Raw genomic sequence first — 25976 nt, 5'->3', positions numbered from 1 at the left:
AGAGCCTGAGATCCTAGAATGTAGAAAAGACACCAGAGAAGGAATCCCATCTTTATGAGGATTGCGGTTCCCAAAATAACTCCCACCTCCAGATGTTTTAAGATGGGCCTCCCTCATAGTCCAAAGTCCTCTGAAGCCTGTGTCAAGGACCAAAGAGAGTCTCTCAACTCGAAACATTCAGGTCATGGAAAAACCTTGCCAGAAGGTATAAGAGAAAAACACAAATAAAAAGAAAGAGATAAGGAAAAGCCACGCCTGTGGCATCTGGGTGGGGTGGTGGAACTAGGGATCAGGAAAAAAAGCCAAAGACAAGACCACGTCTTGGCCATGTGGCAGCCCCTAAACATGGTAGAGTCTCAAGGGCTTTCCTTCCTCCATACCCACAGCCCAGGGCTCTGTAAGGGACAGGGGTATCCCCAACCTCCTGCCCATGGATGGCCACCTCCATTGGACCTCAGTGTAATCCTATTGAGCATGATGTTTAGGTCATTCTCTGTCTTCAGGACCATATGAGTTCTCATCATAGAGCCAACCGAGGCACTCCCCACACATTGGGGCACTGGCACCTGAGTAGCCTTACCTCAGATGTTTCTGGAAATGAGGGTGCCCAAAAGGAAGTTGGTATCTGTCTCTTCCAGGTGCTGGACCAAGGCTGACATTGATTGACCCACGGGAAGCAGGCCAAACAAGGAACTGACTTCCTCTGGGGAGTTGTCTAGCTAGAGAGGAGTAGGACAGCAGTGAGAACTCCTACTCCATCACTTTAGGAATTGGGGGTCATGCATTATACACCTTCATGGATCAAATGATGCTACAAGACACACCAACATTTATACATTCAGGAACACAAAGAGTGACAAAATGCACCTATACACATTACATAAACAAGTAGCTGAAATGCATATCTAAAACCTAAGTATCTACCTACATACCTACCAAAGCAAACACCTACCTCTCTACTCCTTACCTCCCTAAATCCTTACTTTTGTCCCTCCCTCCCTCCATACATTATTACAAACATGAAGGAACCAGTGGACGAGTGGATCAGTGCATGAATGTATATATGAATAATATGTCAAGATATGTAGAAATGACGAATCCCTAAAAAACTTCCAAGAGAAGGCAGAGCATCATTGGCTCTCCTTCTAAAGCGAGAGACTCTCAGCCAGCAAAGTTCTAAGGATGAGTCTTGGGGAACAGAGGTGTTCCTCTGGGCTTGATCCTGGTCTGTGCAAGCACGGCTGATGGCATATTGGGCTTGGCCACTTGCCCACCAACACTCAAAAAACGAGGACATGAGTCCCAAAATTGGATGATCAAGGAAGCAGATATATGGAGATGGGCAAATGGGCTCAGCACCAGTGAAACTGGCAAAGCCCTGAATGGGAATGTTTAGGCCGGGACAAGAACCTTGACTATTGGTGCAGCGTCTCCATCCATGGCATGCCCAAGGCCTACAAACAACAGCACTGCAATTACTCCGTTCTAAGCCCATAACATGGGGCCATGCCTCTACTTCAAGCATACAGGGGCTCATGATGGAGATGATACCAGGGCTCCTAAGGGCTCTCAACAGCTTTACTAGAAATGGACAGTCAGGAGTTTCTACTTTGGAGGGTGCTCTCTTCAAAGGCATTGACTCCCACAGAGGAAGAGCTCCCCAGGAGGATCACTGGATGGGAGTGGGAGGCAAAACCCATCAGAGTGCCCATCAGGAGCAATTGGCCTCACTGAGACACCACCATCCCTAAAAGTGACCTGGCCAAGTCCCATTAAAGCTCAGGGGCTGCCCTTCAGCTTCTCAAAAGCAAGCAGTGTCTACCTGCCAAGGGCAAGTGGATGGGTTCTTGAATGCCTCTCACCACCTCCTGGCCTGGGGCATGATTCTTCCCTACCCATGGTTCTTTGGAGATGGCAAAGCATACATAACAGTGACTGTCCCCTCAGTAGATCAGTGTGCTCTGCCTTGAGGTGGGCACGAACCAGTGTGGATGTTCCCCAGAGGCCCAGGGAAGGAAATGTTGTCTCCATGTGCAGTCTGACTATGTCATTAGATGTGGTGACATAGCAGAAATCAGCTGACTGAGTCCTTAGATGTGGTGCCATGGCAGAAATCCCCCATTTGCAAGGATTGAGGTTCCAGAAAGGACTTCCCCCTCTTGACGCCTTTGACGTGGGCCTCCCCCATAACCCAAAGTCCATTGAGGCCTCTGTCAAAAATCAAAGACAGCCACTCCCTCAAACCATTCTGGCCGTGACGAGACCCTTGCCAGAACATCTGACTGAAAGACACAATTTGAAGAGAAAGAGCTAAAGAAAGGCACCACCTAGGACCTCCGGGCAGGCAGTGGAACCAGGGATCAGGAAAGAAAGCTGAAGACAGGATCATGTCTTTGCCACGTGGAAGCCTCTAAACATGGTAGAGTCCCAAGGGCTCTCCTCCAGGGATAGGTGGCCTCTACACCCACACTCCAGGGTTCTGGAAGGGACAGGAGAATCCCTAAACTCTGGCCCCTGGATGGCCACCTCCTTTGGGCCTCAGTGTAATCCTATTGTGCATGATTGTTAGGTCATAATGTCTCTTCAGGACAATATGAGTTCTCACCATTGACCCAACCGAGGCACTCCCCACTCATCTGTGCCCTGGAACATGAGTAGGCTTACCTCACATGCTTTCTGGAAATGAGGATGCCCAAAAGGAACTGAGTTTCTGTTTCTTACAGGTGGTGGACAAAGGCTGACATCACTTGCTCCATGGGCAATGGACCAAACTCAGATCTTCCTTCCCATGGGGACTTTGGCTAGAGAGGAGCAGGACAGCTGTGTCAACTCCAAGTCCATACCATTGGCATTAGGGGGTCATGCGTGTACATGTACATGCATCGAATGATGCTATGAGACATACCAACAGATGTCTTGTACATCTAGGAACACTTCCACGAACACAAAGTGTGCCCAAATGTACTTGTATGCATTAACATAAACACCTACCTGAAATGCGTACCTAACACTCATCTACCTACCTATCTGCCTACTTACCTACCAACCGACGTACCTACATTTCTAGCTCTCCACCTCTCTACCTCTTTGCCTTTCTCTCTCCCTCCCTCCCTCCCTCCATACAAACATAAAGGAACCAGTGACAAGTGGATCTGTGTATGAATAGTTACATAACTAATGTGTCAGGGAAGGAAGAATTGACAAATCACTAAAGACTCCCAGGTGAAGGCAGAGCATCGCTGGCTCTCCTCCCATCAGAAGGCCTGGGGTAAGGGCTTCTTGGCCAGTAAAACTCTATGGATGTGTCTTGCAGAATGGAGATGTTCCTCTGGGCTTGATCCTGGTCTGTGCAATCATGGGGTGGTCGATGGGACACTGGGCTTGACCACTTGCCCACCAACACACAGAAAATGGGGCCAGGAAATCCCACAGAATGGGTGCTGGAAGAATCAGATATGTGGAGACGGGCCCATGGGCTCAGCAGCAGTCCACCTGGCAAAACCCTTCATGGAACGTTCAGGCCAGGGACAAGAGCCATCGTCTGTTGGTTCAGTGTCCACTCTTGTGGCCCATGGAAGGCCCCCAAACAACAGCAATGTAAGTACTCCCTCCTCAGCCCATGCCATGGAGCCACCCCTCTTCTTTGGTAAACAGGCCCTCAAGATGGAGATGATCTCAGGGCTAGGAGGGTTCTCAACAGCATTACTAGGAATGCACACTCAGAAGGGGTTTCTCCTCTTGAGGGTGCTCTCTTTGAAGGCAGGGGCTCCCGGGGAGGAAGAACTCCCCAGGAGACTCATTGACCACTAGTGGGTGAAGCAAAATCCATCAGAGGTCTCATCAGGAAGAACTAGCCTCACCGAGACCCCACCATACCTGAAAGTAACCTGGCCAACTCCCATTAAAGCTCAGGGGCTGCCCTTTAGCTTTCTCAATAGCCAGCAGCATCTACCTACCAAGCCCCAGGGGAAGTGTTCTTGCCTACCTCTCAACTTCTCCTGTCCTGGGGCACGATTCTTCCCTACTGATGGTTCTTTGGAGACGGCAAAGCACACACCACAAGTGACTGTCCCTTCAGTATGTCAGTGTGCTCTGCCTTCTGGTGCACACAGACCTGTGTGGATGTTCCCCAGGGGCCCAGGGAAGGAAACATTGCCTCCAGGTGCAACCTGGCTAGAACTCAAGTCTAATGAAAGGCTTTTCAGTGCCCAAGAAACTGGTCCTTATATGTGGTGCCACAGCAGAAATCCGCTCCTTTGCAAGGACTGAGGCTCCTGAAAGGACTCCCCCTTCTTGACGACTTTGAGGTGGGCCTTCCCCATCGTCCAACTTCCAATGGGCCTCTGTCAAAAATCAAAGAGAGCCACTGACCTCGAATCATTCAGGCTGTGGCGAGACCCTTGCCAGAATGTCTGACTGAAAGACACAATTTGAAGAGGAAGTGCTAAGGAAGGTCCCGCCTATGGCCTCTGGGCAGGCAGAGGAACAAGGGATCAGGAAAGAAACCCAAAGACAGGATCATATCTTCACCATGTGGAAGCCCCTAGACAAGGTAGAGTCCCAAGGGATTTCCTCCAGGAATAGGGGGCCTCCAAACCCACACTCCAGGGCTCTGGAAGGGACAATAGAATCCCCAACCTCCAGGCCCTGGATGGCCACCTCCTTTGGGCATCAGTGTAATCCTACTGAGCATGATTTTTAGGTCATCATTTCTCTTCAGGACCATATGAGTTCTCATAACTGACCCAACCGAGGCACTCCTTATACATCCGTTCCTTGGCATGTGAGTAGGCTTACCTCAGATGCTCTCTGGAAATGTGACTGCCCAAAGGACATGACTTTCTGTCTCTTCCAGGAGCTGGACCAAGGCTGACATCGCTTGCCCCATAGGCACCAGGCCAAAGTCAGATCATCCTACCCTTGGGGACATTGTCTGGCTAGAGAGGAGTAGGACAGCTGTGTCAACTCCTAGTCTATACCGTTAGGCATCAGGGAGTCATGCATGAGCCCCTATATACATCAAATGATGCTACGAGACATACCAGCATATGTCTTGTACATCCAGAAAGACTTCCACGAACACAAAATCTGACCAAATGTGCCTGTATGCATTTACATAAACACCTACCTGAAACGCACAGCTAATACCTATCTACCTACCTACCTCCCGACCCAACTACCTACCTTTCTAGCTCCCTACCTCCCTATCTCCTTACTTTTCTGTCTTCCTCCCTCCTCCCAGACTTACAAACATAAATGAGCCATTGGCCAATGGATCTGTGCATGAATAAATACAGAACTAATGTATTAGGGAAGGAAGAATTGATGAATTGCTAAAGACTCCCAGGTGAAGAGAGAGCATCATTGGCTATCCTCCCATCAGATGCCTGGGGCAAGGGCTTCTTGGCTCACCAAACTCTATGGACTTGTCTTATGGAATGGAAATGTTCCTCCAGGCTTGATCCTGGTCTGTGCAAGCACGGGGTGGCTGACAGCACATTGGGCTTGGCCACTTGCCCACCAACACTCAGAAAGAAGGGCATGAGTCCCCAAAATTGGTTGATCAAGGGAGCAGATATATGGAGATGGGCAAATGGGTTCAGCACCAGTGAAACTGGCAAAGCCCTGAATGGGAATGTTCAGGCCAGGAAAAGAGCTACTGTCTATTGATGCACAGCCTCTCCATCCATTGCATGCCCAAGGCCTACAAACAACAGCAGTGCAATTACTCCATCCTAAGCTCATATCATGGGGCCATGACTCTACTTCAGGGAAACAGGGACTCACAATGGAGATGATACCAGGGCTCCTAAGGGCTCTCAACAGCTTTACTAGAAATGGACAGTCAGAAGGAGTTTCTACTCTGGAGGGTGCTCTCTTCGAAGGCAGTGGCCTCACAGAGGAAGAACTCCCTGGAGGATCACTGGATGAGAGTGGGAGGCAAAACCCATCAGAGGGCCCATCAAGAACAACTGGCCTCACTGAGACACTACCATCCCTAAAAGTGACCTGGCCAAGTCCCATTAAAGCTCAGGGGCTGCCCTTCAGCTTCTCAATGGCAAACAGCATGTACTTACCAAGACCCAGTAGATGGGTTCTTGAATGACTCTCACTATCTCCTGGCCTGGGGCATGATTCTTCACTACCTATGGTTCTTTGGAGATGGCAAAGCACACATCACAAGTAACTATCTTCTCAGTAGATCAGTGTGCTCTGCCTTGAGGTGTGCAGGGACCTGTGTGGATGTTCCTCAGGGGCCCAGGGAAGGAAACGTTGCCTCCAGGTGCAACCTGACTAGAACTCGGGTTTAATGAAAGGCTTTTCAGTGCCTGAGAAACTAGTCCTTTGATGTGGTGCCACAGCAGAAATCCGTCACTTTCCTAGGACTGAGGCTCCTGAAAAGAATGCCCCCCTTCACAGCTTTGAGGTGGGCCTCCCCCATAGTCTAACCTCCATTGTGGACTCTGCCAAAAATCAAAGAGAGCCACACACCTCGAATTATGCAAGCCGTGGGGAGACCCTTGCCAGATTGTCTGAATGAAAGTCACAATTTGCAGAGAAAGAGCTAAGGAAAGGTCCCGCCTATGGCCTCCAGGCAGGCATTGGATACAGGGATTAAGAAAGCAAGGTGAAGACAGGACAACGTCTTTGCCACTTCGAAGCCCCTAGACACGGTAGAGTCTCAAGGGCATTCCTCGAGGAATAAGGGGTCTCCACACCCACACCCTTGGGTTCTGGAAGAGACAAGATATTCCCCCAAACTCTGGCCCCTGGATGGCCACCTCCTTTGGGCCTCAGCGTAATCCTATTGAACATGAGTTTTGGTCCTCATCTCTCTTCATGACCATATGAGTTCTCATCATTGACCCAGCTGAGGCACTCCTTACGTATCGGTGCCATGGCACCTGAGTAGGCTTACCTCAGATGCTCTCTGGAGATGTGGATGCCCAAAAGGACGTGACTTTCTGTCTCCTCCAGGTGCTGGAACAAGTCTGACATCGCTTGCTCCATAGGCAGCAGCTCAAACTCAGGTCGTCCTTCCCCTGGGGATGTTATCTGGCTAGAGAGGAGTAGGACAGCTGTGTCACTTCCTAGTTAGGCATTGGGGGGGTAATACATGTACCCCTATATGTATTGAATGATGCTATGAGACATACTAACACATGTCTTGTACATCCAGGAACATTTCCACGACCACAAAATGTGACTAAATGTACATGTATGCATCTACCTGACATGCATACCTAACAATTATCAACCTACCTACCTCCGGACCCACCTACCTGCCTTTCTAGCTCCCTATCTTCCTATCCTTACTTTTCTCTCTCCTTCCTTCCATCCAGACTTAGAAACATAAAGGAACCAGTGGACAGTTGGATCTGTGCATGAATAGGTACTAAACTAATGTTTCTGGGAAGGAAGAATAGATGAATCCCTGAAGACTCCCAGGTAAAGGCAGAGCATCATTGCCTCTCCTTTCATCAGAAGTCCTGGGGTGAGGGTTTCTTGGCCAGCAAAACTCTACAGACGTGTCTTGCAGAATGGACATGTTCCTCCAGGCTCGATGGTGGTCTGTGCAAGCATGGGGTGGCCGATGGGACATTGGACTTAGTCACTTGCCCGCCAACACAAAGGAAATGTGGCCATGAATTCCATGGAATGGATGCTGGAAGAAGCAGATATCTGGAGATGGGCCCATGGGCTTAGCACCAGTCAACCTGGCAATGCCCTGAATGGGAACTTTCAGACTGGGGACAACAGCCATCATCTGTTGGTGCAGCATCCCCTCTAGTGGCCCACCGAATGCCCCCAAATAACAACAGTACACCTACTCCCTCCTCAGCCCACATCATGTGGCCACCACTCTACTTCTGACAACAGGGCCTAACGATCAAGATGATCCCCGGGCTCAGAAGGGCTCTCAACGGCCTTACTAGGAGTGCCCCCTCAGAAGGGTTATTTCCTCTTGAGGGTGCTCTCTTTGAAGGCAGTGGCTCCTAGAGAGGAAGAGCTCCCCATGAGAATCACTGGACCCGACTGGGCAAAGGAAAATCCATCAGATGTCCCATCAGGTGTAATTGGCCTCACCAAGACACCACCATCCCTGAAAGTGACCTGGCCAAGCTCCATTTAAGCTCAGGGGCTGTCCTCCAGCTCTCTCAGTAGCCAGCAGCATGTACTTGCCAAAACCCTGTGGACAGTTTCTTACCTGCCTCTCAATTTCTCCTGTCCTGGGGCTCAGTTCTTCCCTACCAATGGTCCTTTTGAGACTGCAAAACAAACACCAAAAGTGACTGTCTCCTCAGTAGATCAGCAACCTCTGCCTTGAGGTACACACAGACCTGTGTGGATGTTCCACTGGGGCCCAGGAAAGGAAACGTTGCCTCCATGTGCAGCCTGACTAGAACACAGGTCTAATGAAAGGCTTTGAAGTGCCTGAGAAGCTAGTCCTTAGATGTGGTGGGGCAGCAGTGTTCCCCCCTTTGCGAGGACTGAGGTTCCCGAAAGGACTCCTCCCTCTTGAAGGCTTTGAGATGGCCCACCCCCATAGTCCAACATCCACTGGGCCCACCATCTAAAAAAGAAAGCCATTCACCTCGAATCATTCAGGCCGTGGTAAGGCCCTTGCCAGAACATCTAACTGAAAGACACAATAGGAAGAGAAAGAGCTAAGGAAAGGTCCCGCCTATGGCTTCCAGGTGGGCATCAGAACCAGGGATCAGGAAAGCATGGTGAAGATAGGACTACGTCTTTGCCACGTGGAAGCCCTTAGACTCGGTAGAGTCTCAAGCGCTTTCCTAGAGGGATAGGGGGCCTCCAAACCCACACCCCTGGTCTCTGGGAGAGACAGGAGAATCCCCAACCTCCTGCCTCTGGATGGCCACCTCCATTGGGCCTCAGCGTAATCCTATTGAACATGATTTTTAGGCCATCATTTCTCTTAACCATATGAGTTCACATCATTGACCCAACTGAGGCACTCCCCACGCATTCGTGCCCCCTCACTTGAGTAGGCTTTACCTCCAAAGCTTTCTGAAAATGAGGATGTCCCAAATGACGTGAGTTTCTGTCTCTTCCAGGTGCTGGACCAATGCAGACAACACTTGCTCCATACGCAGCAGGCCTAACTCAGATCTTTCTTCCCCTGGGGATGTTATCTGGCTAGAGAGGAGTAGGACAGCTGTGTCACCTCCTAGTCCAACCCTTAGGCATTGGGGGTCATGTGTGTACACCTTCATGCATCGAATGATGATACAAGACATACCAACACATGTCTTGTACATCCAGGAACACTTCCATGAACAAAAAATGTGACTAAATGTACCTGTACACATTAACATAAACATCTACCTGACACGCATACCTAACGACTATTTACCTACGTACGTCTGGATGTTCCCCAGGGGCTCAGGGAAGGAAACGTTGCCTCCATGTGCAACCTGACTAGAACTCAGTTCTAATGAAAGGCTTTTAAGTGGCTGAGAAGCTAGTCCTTAGATGTGGTGCCACAGCAGAAATCTTCCCTTTGCAAAGACTGAGGTTCCTGAAAGGATTTCCCCCCTCTTGACAGCTTTGAGATGGGCCTCCCCAACTGTCCGGGCCTCCCCAACTGTCCAATGTCCACTGGGGCCTCTGTCAAAAATCAAAGAGAGCCACTCTCCTCAAATCATTCAGACCATGGTGAGACACTTGCCAGAACGTCTGACTGAAAGACATAATTTGAAGAGAAAGAGCTAAGGAAAGGCCCCGACTACGGCCTTTGGTTGGGCTGTGGAACCAGGCATCAGGAAATAAAGCCAAAGACAGGACCATGTCTTCGCCACATGGAAGACCCTTGACATGGTAGAGTCTCAAGGGCTTCCTTGAGGGCCCCACACCCACACCTCAGGGCTCTGGAAGGGACAGGAGGATTCACAAACTCCTGCCCCTGGATGGCCACCTCCACTGGGCCTCAGCATAATCCTATTGAGAATGATTGTTAGGTCATAATGTCTCTTCAGGACCATATGAGTTCTCATCGTTGACCCAACCAAGGCAATCCCCACACCTCTGTGCCCTGGCACTTGAGTAGTCTTACCTCAGATGCTTTCTGGAAATGAGGATGCTCAAAAAGACGTGACTTTCTATCTCTTCCAGGTGTTGGACAAAGGCTGACATTGATTTCACCATAGGCAGCAGTCCAAACTCATATCTTCCTTCTCCTGGTGACGTTTTCTGCTTAGAGAGGAGTAGGACATTTGTGTCAACTCCTAGTCCATAGCGTTAGGCATTGGGTGTAGTTGCATGTACATCTTCATGCATCGGATGATACTATAAGACATACCAACAGGGATACATGCATAAACACAGAGTGACCAAATGTACCTATATGCATTGACATAAGTATCTATCTGAAACGCATACCTAACACCTACCTACCTACCTATCTACCAACCTACTTACCAACCCACCTACCTACCTTTCTAGGTCCCTACCTCCCTAGGTCCTTATTTTTCTCCCTCCCTCCTTCTATATATACTAACAAACATAAATGAACCAGTGGACGTGTGGATCTGTGTATGAATGCATACATAAAAAATGTGTCGGGAGCTTCCCTGGTGGCGCAGTGGTTGGGAGTCCGCCTGCCAATGCAGGGGACACAGGTTCGTGCCCCGGTCCGGGAGGATCCCACATGCCACGGAGTGGCTGGGCCCATGAGCCATGGCCGCTGAGCCTGTGCGTCCGGAGCCTGTGCTCCGCAGCGGGAGAGGCCACAACAGTGAGAGGCCCGCGTACCACAAAAAAAAAAAAAAAAAAAATGTGTCAAGGAATGAAGAAATGACGAATATCTAAAAGACTGCTGAGAGAAGGCAGAGCATCAGTTGCTCACCTCCCATCAGAAGGCCTGTTGCCATGGCTTCTTGGCCACCAAAACTCTCTGGACGTGTGCTGGGGAACAAAGATGTTCCTTTGGGCTCGATTCTGGTCCATGCAAGCATGGGGCAGTCAATGGGACATTCGGCTTGGCCACTTGCCTGCCAAAACACAGAAAACGAGGCCATGAATTCCCATGGAATGGATGCTTGAAGAAGAAATTATCTGGAGATGGGCCCATGGGCTGAGCACTAGTCAACCTGGCAAAGCCCTGCATGTGAACGTTCAGGCCGGGAATAAGAGCCATCATCTTTTGGTGCAGCAGCCCATTTTATGGACCATCGAAGGCCCCCAAAGAACAGCAGTGCAACTACTCCCTCCTTGGCCCACATCATTTGGTCCCCCTCCACTTCGGGCAACAGGGCCTCACAATGGAGATGATACCAGGGCTCAGAAGGGCTCTCAACAACCTTACTAGGTAGGCACACTCAAAAGGGGTTTCTCCTCTTGAAGGTGCTCTCTTTGACGGCAGTGTCTCCCCTAGTGGAAGAACTCCACAGGAGATGCAATGGCTGCTAGTTGTTGAAGCAAAATCCACCAGAGGGAGTATCAGGAACAATGAACCTCACTGAGACCCCACCATCCCTGAAAGCTGCCCAAGTCCCATTAAACCCAGGGGCTGCCCTTCAAGCTCTCTCAATAGCCAACAGCGTCTACATGCCAAGACCTGGTGGATGGGTTCTTGCCTGCCTCTCACCATCTCCTGTCTTGGGGCATGATTCTTCTCTACCAATGGTTCTTTGGAGACTGCAAAATACACACCACAAATGACTGGCCCCTCAGTTGATCAGAGTACTCTGCTTTGAGGTGTGCTCCTCAGGGGCCCAGGGAAGGAAACATTTCTTCCATGTGCAATCTGATTAGAATTCAGGTCTAATGAAAGGTTTTTCATTTCCTAAGATCGTAGCCCTTAGTTGTGGTGCCACAGCAGAAATCCCCCTTTGGGACGACTGAGGTTCCTGAAAGGACTCCTCTCTCTTGACTGCTTTTAGTTGGGCATCCCACATAATCCAATGTCCTTTGAGGCCTGTGTCAGGGACCAAAGAGAGCCACTCACCTCGAATCATTCAGGCTGTGGCGAGACCCTTGCCAGAAAGTCTGACTGAAAGACACAATTTGAAAAGAAAGGGCTAAGAAGGCCCCGCCTAAGGCCTCTGGGCGGGTTGTGGAACTAGGAATCAGGAAAGAAAGCCAAAGACAGGACCATGACTTGTCCACATGGAAGTCCCTAGACAAGGTAAAGTCTCACATGCTTTCCTAGAAGGATAGGGTGCATCCACACCCACATCCAAGGGCTCTGGAAGGGACAGGAAGATTGCATCCTCCTGCCCCTGGATGACCAATTCCCTTGTGCTTCAGCACAATCCTGTTGAGCATGATTTTTAGACCATCATCTCTTTTGACGATAATATAATTTTTATTTTCTAATATTTTCTGCTATTTTCATGTATCATTTTCCTCTTTCTTCAACATGCGTACCACAAAATATTTTAAAATTAATACATTATGCTGAATATTATTTCCATAATATTTTTTGACATTTAGAAGAAATATTTTTAGTGTTATTTTTTATTATATACAATATTTTTTGTTCTTTCCTTTTTTACTTTCTCAGTTTTCGGGTTGATGTAATTGTATATGTTCATTTAAACATCCTAAATATTTCTGTTTTTTAATTATCATTATATATTTTTTGAATGTTATCATAGTTTTGTTTACCTTTCATTTTTTCCTGTAGAATTAGAATGTTTGTGAATTAGTTTTCCTTTTTTCCACCTTTAGTGTTTAGGAAACATGAGGTCATTTCACTGATCAATTTTATTTTATTAAACACTGATCTATATTGTTATCTCTGTATTTTTCTCTTTGCATAAGAACTTCCTCAAGTTCTATTTTTGAAGCCACATGAGTCTTTGGATTACAAATAAAATAACAGTACAGTTGTCATTTTGATTTTTTAGTGATGCTTGAACATGAATTTTAGCCTTTTTGAACATGGTTAATAAGCCATTGTTATATTGTGTGTTTTCTTCAATATCTTATCCACTTTGTAGGTACAGAAGAAATGAATTTCATAATCAATATAAATATGCCTTCTTATATATTTAGTTAAAAAAAATCACATCATCACCTGGCAACCACAGATCAGTAAATATCTCATCAAAAATATTGGATTTGCCCTTGATAATTCTTTAAAGTTAGTTGGTCACTCATTGAGAAAAAATACTTCTCATTCAGTGACACTAGCATAGTCAATTGTAAATGAGAATCTTCTGGCATCATTTATAGCAGGGGTCCCCAACCCCCAGGCCACAGGCTGGTACCAGTCCTTGGCCTGTTAGGAACCAGGCCACACAGCAGGAGGTGAGTGGCCGGTGAGCGAGCTAAGCTTCATCTCTATTTACAGCCACTCCCCATTGCTCACACTACCACTTGAGCTCCTCCTCCTTTCATATCAGTGGCAGCATTAGATTCTCATAGGCGTGTGAGCCCTACTGTGAACTGCACATGCCACGGATCTAGGTTGCATGCTTCTTATGAGAATCTGATGCCTGATGATCTGAGGTGGAGCTGAGGTGGTGATGCTAGAGCTGGGGAGTGGTTGAAAATACAGATTATCATTAGCAGAGAGGTTTGATTACACAGAGACCATAATAAATCAATTGCTTGCAGACTCACATCAAAACCCTATCTGTGAGTGGCAAGTGACAATTAAGTTGCATCTGGTGGCAGATTTATAGTGGCAAGTGAGTTGATGTACTTCAATTGTACAGCTGCATCTGGTGGCAGGCTTTAAGTCAGAATTCAACAATCATTTTAGTCTGCGCATGGCCTGCCCATTATTTTATTTACTACTTCCATCCACAACTCTTTCCCATACTGCACACTTTTCTCAGTCACAGTTTTGGTAAGCCCACAAGCTAACCCTAGCCAAAATGAATAAAAAACAAACTTTGCTGGAGAGCTTCTTTGAAAATTGGGAAAGACCCAATGATGAGACAGCAGAAGACTCCAATACTGCCAAATAAAAAAAGCTGTATTTAAAAGAAAATACTAAGAGTCCTACTTAAATTATGGGTTCATTGCAACAGGTGATTCACATTCTCCAAGCCCACTTTGTATTATATGTGGCAACTGACTATCCAACAAAGCCTTGAAACCTTCAAAACTGCTTCACCACATGGAGACTAATCACCCTGAATTAAAAGACAAGACTTTGGAGTTTTTCAAAAGAACAAAACATGAACACGACGAACAGAAGTAATTATTGAAGGCCACAACTTCATCAAATGTGTCTGCACTGAGAGCATCATTCTTAGTGGCTAACAGCATTGCTAAAGCTAAGAAGCCCCTTACTATTGGTGAAAAGTTGATCTTGCCTGCTGCTAAGGACATTGGTTGTGAACTTTTAGGAGAGGCTGCAGTTCAAAAGGTGGCACATGTTCCTTTTTCAGCTAGCATCATAAATAGACAAATGGATGAAATAGCAGAGGATATTGAGGCACAATTGTTAGAGAGGATTAATGAGTCACCGTGGTACGCAATCCAGGTTGAGGAGTCTACCAATGTTGACCACAAGGCAACAATGCTTGTTTTTGTGCAATATATTTTCCAGGAGGATGTGCATGAGGATGTTATGTGTACTTTTGTTGCCAACCAACACCACAGCTGCAGAACTATCCAAGTCTTTGAATGATTACATATCAGGAAAACTGAACTGGTCATTTTGTGTTGGTATATGCATGGATGGAGCGGCTGCCATGACTGGACGGCTTTGTGGTTTCACTGCTCGGGTCAAAGAGGTCACTTCTGAATGTGAGTCTACACACTGTGTCATCCATAGAGAAATGCTGGCTAGCTGGAAAATGTCACCTGAACTTATTAGCGTTTTACAGGATGTGATTACAATTATCAACCGTATTAAAGTACATGCCCTTAACTCACGTCTGTTCGCGCAGCTCTGGGAGGAGATGGATGCAGAGCACATATGTCTTCTCCTATACACAGAAGTGACATGGCTTTCTAAAGGTAGATCATTGGCCTGAGTTTTTGAGCTATGAGAGCTGCTCCAGGGATTTCTTTTAGAAAAACTGTCACCACTGGCAGCACACTTCAGTGACACAGAATGGGTCACAAAATTTGCTTACTTGTGTGACATATTCAATCTGCTCAACGAACTCAATCTGTCACTTCAGGGGAGAATGGCAACTGTGTTCAAGTCAGCAGATAAAGTGGCTGCATTCAAAGCCAAACTGGAGTTATGGGGGCAACAACTGAACATGGCTTTTTGACATGTTTCAAACATTAGCAGAGATTTTGAAAGACACTTAGCCAGGGACTTCTTCCTCCCAGCTGGTGCATGATCACCTATCTCTGCTTTCAAAAAAGTTTGAGCATTACTTCTGAACCACAAAAGACCCTAAACTGGGAAGGAATGGATCCGTGACTCATTTGTGAATAAACCAGGTGAATTGACTGTCCGTGCCAGAAGAGGATCAACTGCTTGAGATCGCAAATTACGGTGGCCTTAAAAGTATGTTTGAGACAACTTCAAATCTCCATACGTTCTGGATTAAAGTCAAGACGTAATATCCTGACATTGCCACAAAAGCACTGAAAAGCCTGCTTCCATTTCCAACATCCTGTCTTTGTGCAGCAGGGTTTTCTGCAGTGACAGCAACCAAAACGAGATTATGGAGTAGACTGGACATAAACAACACACTTCAGGTGTCACTGTCTCCCATCACCCACAGCTGGGACAATCTAGTTGCAAGAAAACAAGCTCAGGGTTCCCACTGATTCTGCTTTATGGTGAGTTGTATAACTATTTCATTATACATTACAATGTAATAATAATAGAAATAAAGTGCACAATAAATGTAATGAGCTTGAATTATCCCCCAAACCATCCCACCCCTCCCCCACTGTCTGTGGAAAAATTGTCTTCCACGAAACTGGTCCCTAGTGTCAAGAAGTTTGGGGACTGCTGATTTATAGAAAATTGTTTATTATATTATATACAGTTGGTCCATATTAAGATCTGTAATTTTGTGTTGTTCTTAGTGTAAGTACTAAATTTTAAGCTTAAAATTTTAGCTCTTTAACAGTCCAACTACTGTATCTCAAATCTCTTTAATGGCATTTTCCTTCAGCTATGGGAGATTCTTTAGTACTTCAAAGTAGTGCAAAGCTACTTTTAGAATCCTGTAAAATTATAAAAATATTGTTTTCATCTTGTTTGTTGAAGTAGATTAAACATTGTACTGGGGACCAGTGAATCAAAATTTCTCAACTTCAATATTATTAATTTCATGTTCAAATGAAACTTATAAATTTACATCAAGTAAGTCAGTCACTGTTTCAAAAGGAAATTCCATATTCCTATTCAGTTTACCTTCTGCTTAAATCTATTATTCTTAGGAGTGCATCTTCTCCAGTCAATTTTCTATTTGGAATATAACTATGACTAAAGGAATCTAGACACCTATCATCAATGCAGTGTTGCATTCCTTGGTTTAATGTCTTACTCAAAGACACATTGAGAAGAAAACAGTGGACTAATCCCTGAATGTACCTTACTATTAAAAATTATAAATTTCTGAAACAAAGTTTATAGGATGAGTATTTCTTTTTACTTTTTAGTAGATAGACAGGATTGGTTTACATAAGTTTCTTTTAAGGTTTCATTGTCTCAAGCACCAAACAAAATGCCTATAAAGGAAATAATGATTCCATATATATTTCCTTGTATTGTCACCTAGGTTTACCTTCATTTTAATTCTATTGATCATGATTTCCAAGTCATCATCTCACTTCAAGACTGTAAGTTCTCATCGTTGACTGAAGCCCTGGCTTTCCATACACATATATACACTTGGACCTGAATATATGTACCAGCCAATTATGGCACCAATTTGGACTGGCATATTGACATATTCAGTGGTAGGTACCTGACTCACATTAATTCTCCAAGGCTGCAGGTCAAACCATGCTCTTCCTCTGTACTCATTATTTAAGTGTACAGGAGTAGGACAAGTATCAAAATACAGAACTAAGTCTTTCATGGAACATGGCTCTTGAAAGTTTTTCCTTAATGGAGCAATATGATAAATACTCAAAAATGACCTAGTATAGAGGTTGTAGACTATTGACAACCCTACACAAGAATGACACAGAACACAAGTTTCTTTGGAGAACCACTCAGAACATGTCAGGAAAACACAAGAGCATCCCAATTATCATCATTTATCTATATATCAAAAGATGCCATACTGGTAATATTTGGCATTGTCTATTGCATATGAACTCTCCTAAAATGGCACACCTGAAGCCACTTGAAACTTGGAGTTTACAAATCACGTATCAGGTTACCGGAAATAGTATTCATTTCCAGGCAGCCTCCATCATTCATAGCACATACATCATTATACTGAAAATAATGCATTAACATGATATTCAGGCACTGAAATTTATATATGAGTTTCCTCATTAATATAATCAACTTTAGGGTTAATAGAAACAGAAAATTACTGAATTTCACATTTTAATCTATGTTGGCAGAATTGTCATTTATTAAAAGTTATTCAATGGTCCTAAAGCAGCAAGACACTATTAGGATCCCATTCAATATTATATAAATATTGGTCTAGTCATTATAGAGACCTAGATGAGTATTGAACATTGATCTATATGCCAGTTAACAAAATTTTTCTTAACTGTTAATCATGTAAAATTCAAATAATAAGCAAATATTTTGTCATAAGATTACATCAAGTAGATCAGTCAATCAATAAGAACACCCCATATCAATATTCAGGCTGACTAAATGAATAAGTCTAAGTGCTTTAGGGTGAAACTTCTCTAGTCCAGTGATCTATTTGGAATGAATTTATGAGTAAGGCTGTCATTTGTCACTTAATGAGAAGGTGTAACTCTTAGCAGTATATCTTACTGTAATATGTAAAAAGAGAAAAAGAGCGAAGGATAGAACCCAAAGGTGCAACACTATTAGGAATTATAAATCATTAAACAAAGCTTAATAGATGAACAATTTTTCTTTACTTATAAGCACATAGATTGATTTAGACACATATGTTTTTCTTAAGGCACCATTGTCTCAATTCAAATATATCTCCTTGAAGGACTGGCACCCATCTAACATATTAGTTTCACATATGTATAGGAGAAAACTTATGTTTTTTAGTGAAGTTAGTTTTAGTAGTTTTGTTTTCAGAAGTTTCAGTCTGCAATTGCCAAGTTTCAGCTCTTCTATGATTAATCTTTTTACAACATTATTTAATCTCTCCATATATAGTAACACGCCCAAATCTAACTGTTGTTCTAAGTATGTGCAATCTTGTATTTCAGTACTAGTAAGTGTATATTGCAATTGTTGAATAACTAATTGTTCAGTTATATGAGTGAAGGCTTGTGAAAAATATTTAGGTACATTTTTTTTGCAGCAGGGTTTCATTCCCAGGTGTCCAATTCCAAATTATTTCTCAATTCCATTTTCACTTTTCTCTATAGTTGTATTCTGTATTAGGTTTTGATTCCACCCTGTTTGCATCTGAATTACATCTTTCTGCAATTGTCCCAAGGCACTAAGTATGTTTGTCCATATTTCTATATCAATAGAGTTTGCAATTGTTGTCCCAGCTTCTATTTACCTATAAATATGGTATTTAGTAAATCTCTTTTAGTTTGATCATGACACATTTTAATATTCATGTAAACACTTTTCATAGTCATAAAGCCTATTGCATACAAGTAGAATTGAGTTGAATTGACTCAAATTAGAAGTAGTAATATTAAAAGCAATAGTCCATTTAATGACCCTAGAAACCTTAAGTATGGAGACTGGAGATTGCTAAGTTCTAAATAAGGTAGGCTTATTTTTAATGGGACACTATATTTTGGGACTTTTAAAGGAAATATGCTATATAATTTGGGCTGGGATATGTCTTCCTCATTGTACATTCATTCCAGTTTTGTCAAACTGGGCTCCAATGGCTATATAACGTAGAGAGCAGTTGGAGTTTTGTGTTATTGTTCAAGGACTTTCAATTTGAATATACTTGTATTTAGTTCGACTGGTTAAAAATTTCTTCCCATTAGTATATTCAATAACACAAAGGGTGATATTTAAGATTGTTTTATTTGGGTAAATAGATCAATAGATAGTCTGTGGGTTTCATTCTTCTAAATTTAAACTATCCAATTGAAGGATCTGAAGTATTATGGCAAAATATGTATTTCGTGAGCCCTCACTCCATATTCAGAACATTTGTAATCAATTCAAAATTCCCTGAGGTTAATATACTCACTTTTAAAGGAAGAAGGTCTAATACTATAAGCTTCATGTTCAACTGATATAAAATAGAATAAGTATCAAAATTATAATGGTCAAGGTAATTAAGAAGTAACACAACAATCTATGTCTCCTACTGTCTGTCCACTAGACAAACTTTTTCTTCAGCCTGCATATTATTTTAAATTACTATCTAGAGGATTTAACCTTAAGGTTCTTAATGGAAATTGTGGCCCACTCAATCATAGGTGTTGGTCTCACAAGAGAAGCATGCATCTACTTGGGTTTCTTCTTCACCTTGATGTGAATTATCAACAAACCTGGTAGGATTCTGTCTGGTGTGACGACCATCAGTCTGATATTGGAACAATTTGATATATACCAGGTCTCCTGTTCAATATTGATGGCGTACTTCCTCAGGGAAATTTTTCCAGCATCTGGCAAAATAAGTCCAGGGAAGCCTGCAAACTCTTTAAGTATTATATTTGATCATGACTACTTTTTATTGCATCAGATAATGGGTTAGGCTTAAACCCTAAATTCAAATATCTTCTAATTGAAATTTGAAATTTGCTTACTAGAAGGAGTTAACCTAATTTTAATGAAACCAATGGTAAGGCTTTGAGCCACTGCAAGTGAGTGGTTTGATGTAATTTAGCCAAATAAATTTTAGGATATGGTTCATTAATTCCACTTGTCCAGGAACTGGAAATGATAAAAAGTAGGCAAAATTTGAGTACTTGTAGGATGTTACAAAGCTCCTAAATCACAAAATATATAATTACTTTCTCTATTGGATTCTAGATATTTAGGAATTCCAAAAGTTGAGATGATATAATTTAGAAAGGTGTTTTTCACTGCTCGAGCATCAGTTTTAGCCTATGGAAACATGTCTGGCCGTCTAAACATCATACTCAACATTACTAAAAATATTTGATACCTTCTAAAGGTCTAATCTTGATCAAGTCCATTTGCCACCGTATTCCAGGTAACATTGGCTTTAGATGGCTTCCTTGATTTATCTTAGGTGTTACCTGTAAATAATTTTTTTCAAACAACACATCTTTGTATTATTTACTGAATTATAGGTGTTGCAATATTCCAAAATATTCAGTATATTCCTTCTGTTTGAAAAAGCATGGAAAAGCCACCCAAGCATACAATGGAAATATTGTAAAGAAAAATTCCCATCATGTAATTCCCATTTTCCTATGGTGTTATTCTTATTTACCCTTGATTTATAATTTTCTAATTATTATAGAGTTAGATATTTCTGAAATTATGAATAGGAGTTTCTGGGTAGAAATAATGGGCATTTAATTTTTCCAGTCCAAAACTCAGTAGCTCTTTTCACAACTTGGTCTGAAAATTCTTTTTTTAGATAATTTTTTTCCAGAGTATGAATTTTACAATCAATAATATAATTCTGTTAGAGAATTTTCAATGACTCTAATACATTGGTGATTCATTTCCCATGTAATATTTTAGTTTCTACCAACGTTTGAAAACCTCCATTCTTCCAAAGTTTGCTGGTGGCCTAACAGACCATAAAGATATTTATTATCAGCATAGATATTCATTTTAAGACTAAAGGCTAGTCTAAGGTAACATTGGCAAGATGGTAAATAGGCATCCCTGTCCCTAGTTCCTTCACAGAAAAACAATTTAGCAACTATACCTGAATGCCTGACACCTCAGGGGTAAGGCTATATATAGTACACTGGTGGAGCATGAAAAACAAGAAAACTACATCAAAAAGGGTTAGAATAAACATTTCACTTTTTACATGTCACCCCTTCCCTGAGCTGGAACAGCAACACACTGAGAAGGATCTCTTTGGCCCATGATTTCTCCAGTTGGGGAAAGAGAAATTAAGACATACATCCAACTTCCCCAGGGTTTCAGGGCATTGTCTGAGAGGCCCACTTATCTCTCAGCTCACATGGAACACTGAGGGAACTGGCATTGGTATACCACCTAGGGACAGCTAGGAACAAGGAAAAGGGTTATGGGTTCACAGTAACTTATACTGCAGATCTTTACAGAAGCCTTGTGCTCCTAACAACAACATTGCCTTGTCCAACCAGGGCCCTTGCTACCAGCATTGTTAGAACAAGGAGTCTCCCACCAATCCCACCCAACCAGAGAACACAGGTGCAGCCCTGTCCAACTATAAGGCCCAACTCACACCTCCCCCTATGACAGATCCCAGCAAGTGTCCTCACCCAACATCAGAGTATTGGTAGTTTGCCTCTCCTGTCTATGGGTGCCAAGAACTGGCCTTCCCATAATCCCAGGTTGAGCTGACTGGTGAATGACTTTCTTCTGAAGCCAAGATTTAATGAGTTGCTTTAATGAGTTTGTATAAAGGAAACTAATACAGCCACAATAACTAACCCTAAAGAAATAAATATCTACCAACAACCTGATAAAGAACTTAAAATAATTGTTTTAAAGGAGCTCAGAGAACTAAAAGAGAACACATATAAACAATTGAATGAAATCAGAAAAATAATACCTGGACAAAATGTGAAGTTCAATAAATAAATAGAAACAAGAAAAAATCAAACAGAAATTCTAGAGCTAAAGAATACAATCATTGCACTACAAATTTCAACAGAGAGCTTCAGCAGTGTACTTGATCAAACAGGAGAAAGAATTAGTGAACTTGAAGACAAGTCATTTAAAATTATTCAGTCAGAGGGATAAAAAGAGAAAAGAATTTAAAAAAAAAGAAAGCCTACAGGAGTATGGAATACCATCACATGGAACAATATTTGCATTATGGGAATTCTAGAAGGAGAAGAGAAAGAGAAAGAGACAAAAATTCTATTTTTAAAAAAATGGCTGACAAATTACCAAATTTGTGGAGAGAAATGGATTTCATGAAGCTTAAGAGTCACAAAATAGCTTGAACCCAATGAGGTCTACACCAAGGCACATTATAATTAAATTGGAAAAGGCAAAGGCAAAGAGATATCCATGAAATCAGCAAAAGATAAGTGACTTATCACACACAAAGGAATTCACATACGACTATAAGTGGATTTATCTGCAGAAACCTTGTAGGCCAGGAGAGAAAGAAATAATATATTCAAAATACTGAAAGGAAAAAACACTTTGCCAATCAAGAATATTAAACTGGTAAGACTGTCCTTTAAAAATAGAGGTGATATTAAGACTTTCCCAGTTAAATAAAAAATTGAGGGAGTTTGTCACCTACCTTACAAGAAAAGTTTAAGGGTGCTCTTCAAGTTGAAATGAATAAACACTAAACAGGAACACAAAAGTGTATGAAAGTACAAGTCTCACTTGTAAAAGTAAATATATAGACAAACACAGAATAGTGTTAATAGTTTTAATAACGTATAAATTAGTTTCATCCTGCTACATAGTATAAAAATGAAAAGACAAAACTATTAAGAATAACTATAACCACAAGAACTTTTTAATAGATTCACAATTTAAAAACAGAAATAAAATCCAACATCAATAAATAAAGTTGAACATATGGGGGAAAATAAAAGTGTAGAGCTTTTTATGCATTTGAAGTTGTTATCAGTTTAAATTAGACCATTATAACTATAGATAGTTCAATGCAAGCCTCATGGAAACCACAAAAGAAATAACTTATGGTAGATCCACAAAAGTTGGAGAGAAAATAAACAGTATAACTGCAAAAAGAATTATCAAACCACAAGAGAACAGGGGAACAAAGGAACTACAAATCAGACAGAAAACAATTAACAAAATGACAATAGTAAGTCCTTACCTGTCAATGATTACTTTCAATGTAAATGAATTAAACTCATGATTCAAAAGACATAGAGTGACTGAATGTCCTCTAAAATAACAAGGCCCAACCATATGCTGTTTACAAGAGACTCAGATTTATGTACATATGTAGGCTGAAAGTGAGAAGGAAAAAGGAATTTCATACAAATGACAACAAAAGAGAGCAGGAATGGCAATATTTACATTAGGTGAAATTGACTTTAAGACAAAAAAACTGTAATAAGAGACAAATAAGTCATTATACAATGATAAAAGGGCCAATTCAACAAGAAGATGTAACAGTTATGATTATATATGCACCCAACACCCAACATCAAAGCACCTAGCTGACTTAGATTTGACAGAAGTGAAGGGTGAAATAGCAACAATAGAATAATAGTAGGTGACTTTAATAACTCACTTTCAATAATAGATAGATAATCCAGACAAAAAGTCAATAAGAAAACATCAGACTTAACACTATAGACCACTATAGACCTAATAAATATATACAGAACATTCTATCCAATAGCTTCAGAATACATATTCTTTTAAGTACACAAATATTCTCCAGGATATATTATATGTTAGGCCACAATGCATGTTTTAACAAAATCAAGATTATTGAGATTATCATGTGTCTTTTCCAACCACAATGGTATGAAACTAGAAATCAATAACAGAAGGAATGTTGGAAAATTCACAAATATGTGGAAATTAAACAACACACTCCTGAACAACTAATGGGTCACAAAAAGAAATAAAAAGTCATAAAAGAAATAAAAAGTAAAATTAAAAATATCTTGAGACAACTGAAAATGGAAACACAACATACTTATGAGGTGAAGCAAAAGCAGTTCTAAGAGGGAATTTTATAGGAATAAATGCCTACATTAAGAAAAAAAGAAAGATCTCAAATAACCTAACTTTACAATTCAAAAAACTAGAAAAAGAAAAAACTAAGCTCCAAGTTAGCTGAAGGGAGGAAATAATAAAGATCAGAGCAGAAATAAATGAAATAGAGACTAGACAAAGCAATATAAATATTTTTAAGTTGTTTTTTTTGTAAAAGATAAACACCATTGACAAACCTTTAGCTAGACTACCTGAGGAAAAAAGCAACACAAATAAAATTATAAATGAAAGAGGAGACATTGCCACTTGGACTAACTTTATGTTTGAGGGAACAGAAGCATCTAAAATCTCATGAGGGTTGACTACTGCATAACATACTATTATAGTCTCTTGTGGGTCGGTGAACAATATTAAGTCAGCTTTGGGAATAGGAATATTAGGTGAATCAGACCAAGGTCCAATATCTACATCAGTGACTGTGAGACAGTCATATTCAACCTGTTTTTTCAGGATAAGGCAACATAGTAGCTGGGTTCAAGAGGCTACACTTGCCCAGAGCAGTATTAGGATTAGAAAATAAGATTTGTTCATAGCTAGACTGGCAACACAGTGAGAAATGAATCTTAAAAACTTGTAAAATAGTAACATCATGAGGTATCTATAAGTAAATTGTGTTCCAAGATTAAAGCCTGAGTCTTTCAATCAAGAGAGTTTTTGCTATTATGCCTTATAAATACCTTTGCATTCCCAGAGCAACAAAATCTAATAACACAGAAAAGTAAGCAATATGCCTATAATTAGGGCCTAAGTTTTGAATAAGCTATTAGAAGCACCCTAAATCTTATGACAGAACATGTAGAAGGTTTTATCAAAGTTAAAAACTAATACACATGGAGAAACAACAGCTATTCTAAGAATGTGAAAGGCTTCTTGATTTTGTCTGTACTACAATTTTGGTATTTCATGTAACATACCAGGAGAGGTTTAGCCTTTTCATAAAAGGCAAGGATCCACAACCAACTCTCAAAATCAGTGGAGGTGTGTGTGTGTGTGTGTGTGTGTGTGTGTGTGTGTGTGTGTGTGTGTGTGTGTGTGTGTTTAACATTGTTTCATTTGTATATTAGGCTGAGTTCAGGACGCAACCATCTTCTGTCTGTTGGCCAATAATACATATCTCAAATATTTGACTTCAGTTTGATAATACTGCAACATATTCAGGAAGACATTGTGTCTTGGGAGACTAAGAAATTTAGTAAAGCTAAAGTATTTTCTTTACTAACATGTAAGATATTAGCAGCTATCAATAAATCAACCAGCATTGAATTAGTTTGGAGCATCAAGGCAGAGACAATTTGTTAATTTTTCTTGTAAATACCTAGAGAATACAGTAAATAAATCTCTGAATTTCTGGGGAATCAATTGCCACAAATATTAAAAGCCTACATAGGTAAAGTCAAGTAGGAACATTGACTCCTTAGCTAAAGGTAAAGGAAAGAAAGCTGAACATAAGTCTATTACATAAAAATAATTAGCTTATTCAGACACAGAAGTTAATGTAGTAGCAAGAATGTGTACCACAGGTATCAGACCAATTATGACTTATTTATTCTTCTCAGATCATGGACAAATCTATAAACAGATTGACCTTGTAAAATATTTCTTTCTTTCTTAAGGTAATATGGGAGAATTATAAGGTAAATATACTTTCTTTATTATGCCTATTTTCACATTTCTCTAATTACTGGTTCTATACCTTGTATTTGAGCTACAGATAGAGAATATGTTTTATACATGGCCATGTTTTTTCTTTATTGTAAACTATAACAATGAGATTCGTCCCTTTTATATTAAATTTCTCTATTTTTTTCCGCCCATAAATATAGATTTCCTGTAATTTGGGTGTACGTTTTCAGTACTAGGTGAGACTGCTGTTCTCCCATAGTCCCCCCCCCCCCGCTTTTTTTTTTCCGGTACACGGGCCTCTCACTGTTGTGGTCTCTCCCGTTGCGGACCACAGGCTCCGGACGCGCAGGCTTAGCGGCCATGGCTCACGGGCTTAGCCACTCCGCGGCATGTGGGATCTTCCCGAACCGGGGCACGAACCCGTGTCCCCTGCATCGGC

The 25976-nt window shown here is 41.9% G+C and overlaps 8 non-coding genes across 8 annotated transcripts; all 8 read right to left on the bottom strand.

The window, feature by feature from the left end:
* Nucleotides 1-449: 449 nt before the first annotated feature.
* On the bottom strand, nucleotides 450-530 carry LOC132504752 (small nucleolar RNA SNORD115). Its single transcript, XR_009535059.1, has one exon. It is a non-coding gene; the product is annotated as a small nucleolar RNA SNORD115 (small nucleolar RNA).
* Nucleotides 531-2533: 2003 nt separating this feature from the next.
* LOC132504735 (small nucleolar RNA SNORD115) lies at nucleotides 2534-2614 on the bottom strand. Its single transcript, XR_009535053.1, has one exon. It is a non-coding gene; the product is annotated as a small nucleolar RNA SNORD115 (small nucleolar RNA).
* A 2052-nt stretch (nucleotides 2615-4666) lies between these two features.
* On the bottom strand, nucleotides 4667-4747 carry LOC132504739 (small nucleolar RNA SNORD115). The gene has a single exon (XR_009535055.1). It is a non-coding gene; the product is annotated as a small nucleolar RNA SNORD115 (small nucleolar RNA).
* Nucleotides 4748-6789: 2042 nt separating this feature from the next.
* On the bottom strand, nucleotides 6790-6869 carry LOC132504737 (small nucleolar RNA SNORD115). The gene has a single exon (XR_009535054.1). It is a non-coding gene; the product is annotated as a small nucleolar RNA SNORD115 (small nucleolar RNA).
* Nucleotides 6870-8892: 2023 nt separating this feature from the next.
* LOC132504749 (small nucleolar RNA SNORD115) lies at nucleotides 8893-8970 on the bottom strand. Its single transcript, XR_009535058.1, has one exon. It is a non-coding gene; the product is annotated as a small nucleolar RNA SNORD115 (small nucleolar RNA).
* Nucleotides 8971-9947: 977 nt separating this feature from the next.
* On the bottom strand, nucleotides 9948-10028 carry LOC132504744 (small nucleolar RNA SNORD115). The gene has a single exon (XR_009535056.1). It is a non-coding gene; the product is annotated as a small nucleolar RNA SNORD115 (small nucleolar RNA).
* Nucleotides 10029-12264: 2236 nt separating this feature from the next.
* Nucleotides 12265-12345, bottom strand: LOC132504764 (small nucleolar RNA SNORD115). Its single transcript, XR_009535071.1, has one exon. It is a non-coding gene; the product is annotated as a small nucleolar RNA SNORD115 (small nucleolar RNA).
* A 4334-nt stretch (nucleotides 12346-16679) lies between these two features.
* Nucleotides 16680-16758, bottom strand: LOC132504756 (small nucleolar RNA SNORD115). Its single transcript, XR_009535067.1, has one exon. It is a non-coding gene; the product is annotated as a small nucleolar RNA SNORD115 (small nucleolar RNA).
* Between the last annotated feature and the right edge of the window lie 9218 nt (nucleotides 16759-25976).

This window comes from Lagenorhynchus albirostris, chromosome 1 (genome assembly GCF_949774975.1).
Source record: "Lagenorhynchus albirostris chromosome 1, mLagAlb1.1, whole genome shotgun sequence".
Classification (NCBI taxonomy): Eukaryota; Metazoa; Chordata; class Mammalia; order Artiodactyla; family Delphinidae; genus Lagenorhynchus; species Lagenorhynchus albirostris.
The sequence above is the reverse complement of the archived record's forward strand: the minus strand, read 5'-3'. Positions and strand labels throughout refer to the sequence as shown.